Source organism: Pteropus alecto, unplaced genomic scaffold (assembly GCF_000325575.1).
Source record: "Pteropus alecto unplaced genomic scaffold, ASM32557v1 scaffold20, whole genome shotgun sequence".
In the NCBI taxonomy this organism is placed as follows: domain Eukaryota; kingdom Metazoa; phylum Chordata; class Mammalia; order Chiroptera; family Pteropodidae; genus Pteropus; species Pteropus alecto.
Window position 1 is genome coordinate 46,333,970 of NW_006436298.1, and position 8,864 is coordinate 46,342,833.

The window sequence follows — 8,864 nt, forward strand, 5'->3', positions numbered from 1 at the left end:
AAAAAATCCAGCCGGAAAAAGCACTAAAATAGGCTAATTTCATTTTTCCCAGCTGTCTGCCTTTCAATTCTTTATCTCAGCTATCCGGTTTGAATAAATTTCATCTCCCACACTACAAGTAATGAGCAGGCAATGACTTATGAAGCACAGAGACCAAGTTAAGACAGAATTAGAATACAATTTTAATGAGAAGGAGCTGAGAAAGTAGAAGTGCTACTCATTTGACAGACTTGGCAAAATACCCAATATTATTTCAAATGTTCTTTCCTTTCTACAAAGAAAGTGTCAAATATTAAAATAAAAATTTAAAAAACAGAGCTCAGAAGAATTCATTAGGGATAGCTTTTTAATGTTAATTATAAGCTAGAAAATAGTTATTAGAGAAGTCATTTACGGAGTCTAGCAAATGTGACCTAAAATGTAAACGTGTTAAGTATACTTCTGTGAAAACAAATAACATGCTTTGGTTTCTCTGGAAGAAAGAAAAACACATTAACATTCAGGCAACATGCATCTCTTTGAAATGAGGTCCAGAAATTGTTGGGAAAATGTAGAGTAGACAAGTATTTTCTTTGTTACTGCTTGCTTGAAAGTCTATGAACTAATGTTATTATATGGTCTTGAAATACACAAAAAATAACCTGGTGTGAAAACAAGATAAACTCAGGTCTGAAGTTTTTTTTTTCAAGGCTCGATACCAATGCTCAGGACAGGAGAAAGAACCTAGGTGTGGTGGGGACCATCCCCAGGAGGTATAAAGGAAAATGGTCCCTGGCAAATAGGAAAGATTTGCACCAAAATGAAGGCATTTATTTTCAAATTTAAAACAAAACAAAATAAAACAAAAAAAAAAACACAGTGTTTTGTTTTATAAAAAAACAAAAACAAAAACAAAAAAAACCCTGGATGCCACAAAATAACAAGAAGTAAAAAAAGTTAAGAACCCCAACCTACCACGTTGTAAAGGGATTTTCAAGCATATTTTCCCACTCAGCTTATGTCAGGGGGTACCTCATCTTCCTGCCTTTTCAGCTGGGCTGAGGTGGAGTCTGGGTCAAATTGAGCAGCACAGCAAGGATACTCACGTTCTGTATTTTAAATTCATTCCCCCAAACATCCTCCTCAAAGGTAAAAGGAATCTTTTTTTTCCCCTCCCCATGCTCCTACATACTCCATACTGTTTCTGTCTTTCTTTTAGTGATTACTTCCTGTCGGTTTTTCTAGTGCAGAAAACATCTGTGATTTGCTGCAGGCTCTCCGTATTTATTCGGAGAGCCTCACAGCAGGTGCTACTTACAAAAAAAAAAAAGGCCCCTATGAGCATGAGCACACTAGTGTTATCCCATGACCCTCGGGTCACACTGCTGGTACTGCACAGTGTTTAGCAAAAGAAAGCTCCTTCCATGAACAACTGAGAGAAAAGTGTTTTTTTTCTGGTAGGCTAAACTTTTTATGAAATTATAAGTCAGGATCTTTACAGTTTTAAACTGAATGTATGGGCTTTCAAAATTATGTGTAGATACAGAATTCTGATTTGCATGCCATAGTAAACGAGTGACTGAAAAAAAAAATCTAGTAATTTTCTAATGCTGCTGGTGCCCCTAGGCTCCCATGCCCCAAATTCACTTCCTTGACTTTGAAGTCTGGGTCCTCTACAGCTGTGAAATTTCCTGGATAGCAAACAATGCTGGGGAAACTTGGTTGTGAGAAAATAAATTTGATAGCCATGGGCCCCTGTAAATGTACTTTGCTTTTAACACCCAATAAATGTGACCAAAAAGGGGTGTGCTACATTTGTCCATAAATGTCGCCTTCTTTAAACAGCATGTTAGAAACTCAGTTAAAGAGATTTAATGGAGCTAATTATAGTTTGTGAATCTCTCCAGCTTTCTCCTTATTGTTGTTGTTTTTTCCTGAGTTATGCAGCGTCATCCACTGGAATACCTTACCGAATTTTCTTTAGCCTGGCGACATTTTCTTTAGCCTCTACAGGAGAAACTAGTTATACCTCTATCCCTCAATTTCACTTCTAACTTTTCAAAGTAATGTAATGAAGAAAGTAGAATTGGATCGAATCAGACTCTCTGGTTAGAGTTTCGTTTCTAATGAAATCAGTACTATATGGGCAAAATAGGGAAAATTCCATAACCTCTCAGACCAATTTCTCTCTTTGGGAAAATTGGGATAGTAGTAAATACCTCACAAGGTTAAATGAAATGAAATGGGTGTAAAGCACCCAGTTCAAGCTCAACAAATCTTATTCCCCTTTCCTTTCCTTTTACTCAAGGAGTTTCTGTTGTATATCTGACATTTGGAAACTTGGCTTTGCTGTCAATGTCTAAGCAATGACAGTGTCAAGGATCCATAAGGCTTGTTTGAGAACAGTGTTTTTCACGGGTTCCCCAGCCGCACTCTTCATGGTGAGAGGTTCCTCCGAGAGATCATTTCTGGTATTCCACACAAATCAAAATTATTCAAGGAGACACAGGCATTGATTATTTTTTCTTTGCTTCTTGTTTTCCTTGACCCCTATGGCAGCTCCACCAACATTATAAATGCTTCACAGAACTTATAAAGCTGGCTTTTGGCAAGTAGGTAATGCTTCCCACCTAGCTCATTTTCCTAGATCCAGGGGAGAACGTTTCTCCTGATTATGTTTAAAATATTTTTTAAAAAATTTAATTGTGGTAAACTCATAACATAAAATTTACCACTTGAACCATTTTAAGTGTATAGTTCAACAGTGTTAAGTATATTCACATAGTTGTGCAACAGATTTCCAGAACTTTTTCATCTTGTGAAACTGAAACTACCCATTAAACAACTCTCCATTTTCTCCTCCCCCCGGCACCTCTGATTGTATTTTTAATTATGGGTCTTGGTCTAGTTTCAGATGTGGTGATATAGAAACATATGTCTGGTAGTTATTAGAGTATATTTACAAAATAGCTGTTTTTCATTGAAAAAAAAAAAGACCCCTATGTTCACAAATGTATATAAAACACTCATTTCATGCTACACAAAACATTAACAATAAGAGCAATTATGTAAGAAATATTGATGTTTAATGCTCCTCCTCACCTGTAAGATGCTGGGTGAATATATTTATAACTCTGCGGTCTGATTTGTTTGAGAATGGAAGATGGTGCAACATGTAAGGATGGTTTTCCTAGAATATGATGATTATGTTGGAAACAACTAGATTACATGCTTTTTAGCCATGCAAAGTGATTCTTGAAATACTCTCTGGATAATTGAGGTCAAAGCGATTTTTTGGCATCTAATCTACCACTTCTCTGCCTCATTTGGCATATTTAAATTCAGCCTGTATTAGTATTTGAAGGAGGCTTATTTTCTTTGAATAAGTTACAACTTAGAACATTAATTGTTAAACAAAATTTGAAAAAAGAACTTCACTAAAAAGGAGAATTTTACTTCAAAAGGCTTAGCTCTTATTATGTATGACCGTATCCCAATTCTATTTCCAGACTTATCTGCTAATTTCCCATGTTGCTCTCAGCTAGAGATACAAATCCTAGCATCACATCTGCCTAGCATTGCCAATATTTTTTCTTACTAAATGGTCACTAAATGTTTTCTTTCATCTTCATTCCCCGAGTATAAGTAAAATACTTTTAAACATTAAAAATATTATCTTAAAAATCTATCCCTGAAAATGATTTAAAAAATAAAGAAATATCATGCCATATATTGGGAAAGTATATCAATTTCATTAGATGAGTGTATTTTTCAAAAACTCTCCACTTACATACTCTTACTGACACATTTTGTCATGATACACATAATTAAAATATCAGTAAGTTTATTACTGTGCCAGATTTTAAAACCACAACAGAAAACAGAATTCACCATTGCATTTCTTAAAGTCAAATCTTGTGACAAGCTAAGGTCACTTCTGTTCAAACTCCAAAATATTCCCCTCCCTTAGGAGGCTGGGCTGTTACTAACATTTTTGTCAAGAAGGACTTTTTTTTTTTTTTTTTTTGTGAGCAATGCAGTCATTCTCAGTGATAAAATGAAAGGTATATTCCACTGTGTACTATGAAAGAGATGATCTATTTTCCACAGAGCTAGCTGAGGATCCACTGCCAGCTTCTTCATGCTGTGAACTCCTGATTGAAGCACCAGCTGTGATCCAGGGTTTCAAAGAGACCTCGGAAATGGCAAAGCAAGACCCTGCATTCAGAACTGACAAAGCTAAGCTGCCGGGGAAGCAATAGCTATTCTTTTGGAATGCTTATCGTGGGGAATGTCGTTGACAAAAAGAAAAGACTGGAGAGGGAGGGGAAAAGGAGGCTTTTGTACGATATGACCTGACAGACCTGAAAGGAAATTAGAATGCCGCAGAAACATGGATTTTCTTCTTCACCTATCACGCGTAAGACAAATAACTGGTCATTGTAGACAAAATAAGTAGTTGGAAGAATATTTCTTTCTGAAGTTAGCCTCATCAATATAAATGAATTTTATTTGGCTCATTATTAATTAGAAAAATATGTGCAGCAAATCTTGTCCTGATAGGTATAAGGAGATTCCAGGGAGCCCTAAATTATACACAAACTGTCACCCCTGTACCTTCGAGTTAAAGTTAAAAGGTGTGTGTTAACTACTCAGGAATGAAAAGCAGCCATTTCTCCTCTGGGAGAATTGTTTGTTTCTTTATTATTCTTAGCCTCTAAACATTTAAAAACATTTTTATCTCTTTTGCTAACCCTAGCCATAAAGAAAAATATGTATAAGGCAACTTTCTGTTTTGTTTTGTGGTGAAAGTTGATATGTCCATTGGTGTCCCTTGGAGACTATCACTCCCAGATGTGGAGAGTGTCATTATGACCACATAGTTCTGAGCTGATCCTCTGTTGGTGCCTGAGTCGAATCCTCAGAAATCAGAGATGCCCTAATAATGGCTGACCAGGGGACAGCAGTGCCCAGAGCCTCTAGCTCAATGTTATGGAGAGTGTGCTATGTGATGCCAAGCCATTAATGGAACAGCAGTGCTTCATCTCTGCCAGAGGACCACGCACAGGGCAGCATATTATCCTCAGCCATTAAGCACAGTCACAAAGAGATGGTCCCCCAGTGGGCTCCAAGACAAGGTGGAGAAGCCTTTACTGAAATGCAGACATAGCTGCATTTGAAAATCTGTCTTGCTAAATTCAGTGCACTCTGGATCTTCCTTTTAGCCTCAGAATTGCCTCCCTAGATGCCGGTCAGTCAGACAGTACTTATTTAGTCACACAAGGCTGAGGAGGTGAATTTCCAAACACTCAGTTGTTTAAATAAAGATAAGTAGCAAAGCTTGTGGTGTTATAATCAGGCACCTATCTACAGGACAATTTCTAATGAGGCAGGGTATTAAAAACAATCTATTTACACTAGCTTATCCTACTTTTGAACATTGGTGAGTCTCTATGGTGAACAGATTAAGTCACATTTTTGCTGACCTACGTGGTAGTACTTTTATTTAGTTGGTTCCTTATGCCACAAGCCTAACAGAAAGCTGGGATGTCATCATGTGCATTCTCTGCCTCTGAGCCTCTGATGATTCTAGGCATCTTGGAAAGATAGGGGCTCTGCCCTCTTGCTTCTGATTTGCTGGCAATAGACCTTCAGCTAACAGTATATCTGCTCAGCTGAAGATGGAGTACTAATCTAGAGGGACTCGAAATGGCTCTGTCATTTTCTAGATGACAGCTCCTATTTTCCACTGGCTTCTGGCACATGTGCTATTATCCATCTATGTCAAGAAGACACTTGCTTATCTGGTAGCTAAGAATGCTTTTGTTAAAAACACGTTACTGCAGTTCATCAGTCTTGTGAGCATGTTGTTGATTTTGCTAAACTAAGTTTAAACTCTGCTGTGGTTTTGCAATATGACATCTATTTTTATTAGATATTGTCATGATTATTTATAGTGTCTTAGAAGCATACCAGGGTTTACAAAAAGGCAAGTTAATCTGCCAATTGAATAGTGTAAAACGAAAGTTTCAGGACTATGGTATACATATTAATTTCATTCTTCAACTTTGGGCAACTCTTAATTAAGAAATTACTAAAGAGGTAGACGTTGATTCAGAACCATAAAAAACAAAATTCAATGTAAATCATGTATGTTTCACAATAAATGATGGTAAGCATTTAAAAAATATTATATAAAACTAGTCATCTAATTATAACTCATGAAATAGTATAAAATACTAAAGAATATCATCAGAAAATGTCCTTAATTAAGTTGTAGAAATAACACTTTTATTCAAAACTGGAAAATATTTGTTTTACTGATATTCTTTTGGTTTGACCTGTCTGCTCATGTCCTTTTTGCTCAAACAAGACATTACCACTCAGAATTTGTGCAAACCCTAACTGGTCCAAACTAAACTTAATCTTTCAGGAAGCTTCTGAAGAGTTCACATCTACCACGATCTGCCAAAACTTTTGTTATACATTAATTCACAGCCAGTAAGGTTGCTAACAGTGCTCAAGGGAAGAACATACCACATAATCTTTAAAGAGTGGTACCTGAATGTCAAAATCAAGTGGTTTCCAGCTGGCCTTTCTTATACTTGCCACCCTGAACCACATTCTGTCTTTCTCTTCTCTTCCTTCCCTTCATGCAAACACAGACTCAGGGCCCTTCCTACCGGCTACTGGGAGTCTGCCATGTGGCCTTATTACTTATTAATGTGGAGGAGCCAAGGAGAGTCAAGGGATGTCCCTGTGGCAGCTGTCTACTTTCTTTCGGCCTTTTAAAACTGAATGGCTATGACAGGCACCAGAGAAATGACTTGTAAGACCTGTTTTGAGATTTGCTGCCCAACAGAAGCCCCTGCCTTATAGAGGACAGATGAAACCAAGGGCTAAAGTCAGTACCACGGAGTCTTCCTGAGAGGTTCTAATTGTGGACAGGATGTTATAAAGTGGCTCCTGGGTATGGAAACAGCTCCAGAGCTCTGTCCTTGTGTCCATTTTCTTAAATTTTCATTCAATTTAGCTGATGAAATAAACTCTGAAGAAAGGATATGGGCCCCAACATTATTATTATTAAGGAGATAGTTGAGTAACATTAGACATACAAATAAAATCAGAAAAGTGATCACAATGACTAAATAGAATGATGGCATCTCTCATAAACAGAAGTACTATATTTCTTGAAAGAAAAAAGAATATAAAAAAATGAAAAGGAAAAATGGAAAATCCTGGATTTATCTTCTTTTTAGCAAAATGGAAACATGGAAGCAGATTCTAAAAAGACAATGGTGCCAATTTTATGACAAAGAATTATATTTCTAAAAAGAAAAAAAAAATAGAACACGATAAAGAGCCTCCAATTAATTATACTGATATCTACATAGTTATAAATTAAGGGAAAGAAGGGTTTGCTACTAGGGTAAGTTATTTACTCTTTAAAAAAACTCACAGATAAAGCACTCATTTTTTGAATCGAATTTTATATAGATTATTCTGCAACTTATGAGCACACATACACACGAATAGTTTTTTAAAAAATCAAGTGCCTCCTTTTCTTTCTGGATCTCTGTCTGACTTCTTTAAAATGGGTGTAATAATTCATATAAAGCAGAACAAAATCAAATTAAACATATATAACTTCAACCCCACTAACTTGAATAAGATTTTTTTTTTTTTTTTTACAGAAATAGAGATTTATTAGTAGAAGAGTCGGGGGGAAGGCAGCACCAAGAGTCCTGAGTGTGGGTCCAGGAGGCCCTGATTAGGGATATATTTGTCCAGAAGGCCATGATTAGGGATATATTTGACCCCACAGCCATCTGGGATGAGCCGCTTTTCAGCCATCATGTCTTCAAACTCATCCACATTAAACTTAGTAAAGCCCCACTTATTGGAAATGTGGATCTTTTGACGGCCAGGGAACTTGAACTTGGCCCTGCGTAGAGCCTCAATCACATGCTCCTTGTTCTGCAGCTTGGTGGGAATAGACATGATTACCTGGCCAATGTGGACCCTGGCCACTGTGCCCTGCGGCTTTCCAAAGGCACCCCACATACCTGTCTGGACTCTGTCAGCCCCAGCACAGGACAACATCTTGTTGATGTGAATGACATGGAACAGGTGGAACTATGCTTGAATATGAAAGCCATCTTTGCCACAGCTTTTCAAGATGTACTTATTGGCACAAATACGGGCAGCCTCCAGAGCTTCGGAAGAGAGCTGCTCATATTCATTTGACAGACACCATGCGGCCACAGAGTGGGAACTCATCCACTTTTGTTTTCTTCTGCGCCAGGTCAAAGATTCAGATCTTGGCATCAGAGACAACTGGGCAGAAGCGAGATTTTGGGTATGGCCTGTTCTCACAACACTAGTAACATCGTGCGGGTTGGCAGCTCATGGTGACGCAAGGATCTTCAGTGGCACGCCAGAGGAAAAGAGTTGAATAAGACTTTTAAACAATGAGCCTTGGAAATTTTTATGCTAATCTCATTTGACTATTTTTTTTCATGCCATTTTAAAACTATATTGGTAGAAAAATTAACTGTCTGAAATTTTGACAATTATGCCTTAGATTTTCAGAGTGGTATAGGCCAATAGTTTCAATAAAATAAAAAAAAAAATCACCTTTGGAATATATGTCTTTATAAAGAAATGACTACAATGTTTAACCATGTAACTGTAAAGATGAAGAAAGAACTTTACTGTCTTCAAACAAGGACCAATACCTAGAATATGTAGAAAGTGTTAGCAACAGCATTACAATTGTATTAAAGGGGATTAATCCAAGGGGAAAGGATTTGGGGAAATAAACTATTTTCCCAACATTGATTTAAGAACTAGTACTTACTAAGGCATTTTTTTTTTTTTTTTTT

General features: G+C 37.0%; 1 pseudogene; it reads right to left on the bottom strand.

Annotated features, from left to right (window-relative positions):
- Positions 1-7,803: 7,803 nt before the first annotated feature.
- Positions 7,804-8,389, bottom strand: LOC102879838 (annotated as a pseudogene).
- Between the last annotated feature and the right edge of the window lie 475 nt (positions 8,390-8,864).